A 2,219-nucleotide genomic window follows, 5' to 3' on the forward strand; every position below is an offset into this window, starting at 1 on the left:
GGTGTAGTGGCACACACCTGTAGTCCCAGCTGCTCAAGAGGCAGAGGTGGAAGGATGACAAGCTCGGGCAGTCAAGGCTGCAGCAAACTATGATGCCACCACTGCATGCCAGCCTAGGTGACAGAGTGAGACTCAGCTCAAAAAAAGAAAAAGAAGGTTTTTTTGTTTGTTTGTTTTTTGTTTTTTGGGTTTTTTTTGGTTCGCAAGTTTTATTCAAGAACTCATACAAAATATTCCAGATAAATGAAATTTAATCCTCGTCTTCTTCCTCTTCCTCATCCTGGTTAATTTGGAAGTAACATAACTCTGTTTGCTGTTAGCAGCTACGCCAACCAATCACGTAGATTATTCTTCTTCAAAATTTTTGGTGTGATATTTCAAATATCTTTTGGAAAAAGGCACCTCAGATGTCATGGTGATGCTGCTCTTGCTCCTTTCGATGGCCACCACCCCTCCACCAAGTTTCCCAGCTTTTCAGTTCACTTTGATCCTGTCTTGGAAAAGCTGCTCAAAATTGGCAGCATCCATGATTCCATCTTCCACAGGGTGGGTGCAATCAAGAGTGAACTTCAGAACCTGCTTCTTTTTTTTGCCCCCATTCACCACAAGCTTTTTCCCAGGCACCATGGCAGCAGTGGAGGCAGAAAGAGAGCTGTTTCTTTTTAAATTGTTATTAATTTTATAAAGTTTCAGTAGCTTTGGGGGTACAAGTTATATTCGGTTACATGAATGAATTGTATAACGGTGAATTCTGAGATTTTAGTGCACGCACCACCCAAGTAGTGTTCAACATACCCAATATGTAGCTTTTTATCCCACACTCCCCACCCATCCTCCCCCTTCTGAGTTTCCAGAGGCCACTATATCACTCTGTATGTCTCTGTGTCCTCATAGCTCAGCTCTTACTTACAAGTAAGAACATATGATATTTGGTTTTCCATTCCTGAGTTACTTCACTTAGAATAATGGTCTCCAACTCCATCCAAGTTGCTTCAAAAGACATTATTTTGTTCCTTTTTATGGCTGAGTGTTAGTCCATGGTGTATATATACCACATTTTATCCATTCATTGGTCAATGGGCACTTAAGGTAGTTCTGTAACTCGGGAATTATGAACTGTGCTGCAATAAGCATACCCCTTTAATCTGGCCCCTTTCTTACATGTGGCCCTGAATCCTCCCAGGTAGGAGAAGATGTAGGAAGATGGGGAGGTCTGCTTGGTACAGGGAGAAGCCAAGTGTAGAGTGAGAGAGGTTTAATATTAACAGTTATGACTGGGCGTGGTGGCTCACACCTGTAATCCCAGCTACTCTGGAGGCTGAGGCAAGAGAATTGCTTAAACTGAGGATGCAAATGTTGCAGTGAGCTCAGATTGCACCACTGTGCTCCAGCCTGGGTGACAGAGCAAGATTGTCTCAGAAAAATAATAATAATAAATATAATAATAATATTGGCCAGGCGCGGTGGCTCATCTTGTAATCCCAGCACTTTGGAAGGCCGAGGCGGGTGGATCACTTCAGGTTAGGAATTCGAGACCAGCCTGGCCAACATGGTGAAACCACATCTCTACCAAAAATATTTTTTAAAGTTAGCCGGATGTGGTAGCGCTCACCTGTAATCCCAGCTACACAGAAGGCTGAGGCAGGAGAATCGCTTGAACCTAGGAGGCAGAGATTGCAGTGAGCCGAGATCGTGCCACTGAACTCCAGTCTGGGTGACAGAGCCAGACTCCATTTCAAAAATAATAATAATAATGTTAACAGTTATAATCCCAATAGTTATAGTTCTAACAGCCAACATTAATGATTTTGACTTCATGTCCAACCTGGTGTGAAGTACTACACAGTCTGTTTTTTTAATTTGTAAAAATTTTATTATAGATTTATTTTTTCTGATTAAAATATGTTTAATTTTTATTTTTTATGGGTATATAGTAAATATATCTATTTATGGGGCACAAGAGATGTTTTGATGCGGGCATACAATGTGTAATAATTACATCAGGGTAAACGGGGTGCCTGTCACCTCAAGCATTTATCATTTCTTTGTGTTACAAACATTCCAATTGTACTCTTCTAGCTACTTTTAAATGTACATAGAAAAGGTACAGTAAAAAGAAAAAGAAAAAAACATAAAATGTGCAATAAATTATTGTTGACTATAATCACCCTGTTTTGCCATCAAATAATCTTATTCATTTTAACTATATGTATTTCAAT

The 2,219-nt window shown here is 40.0% G+C and overlaps 1 pseudogene; it reads right to left on the reverse strand.

Annotated features, from left to right (window-relative positions):
• Positions 1–250: 250 nt before the first annotated feature.
• LOC100589943 lies at positions 251–627 on the reverse strand (annotated as a pseudogene).
• Positions 628–2,219: the final 1,592 nt, after the last annotated feature.

Source organism: Nomascus leucogenys, chromosome 20 (assembly GCF_006542625.1).
Source record: "Nomascus leucogenys isolate Asia chromosome 20, Asia_NLE_v1, whole genome shotgun sequence".
Taxonomy (NCBI): Eukaryota; Metazoa; Chordata; class Mammalia; order Primates; family Hylobatidae; genus Nomascus; species Nomascus leucogenys.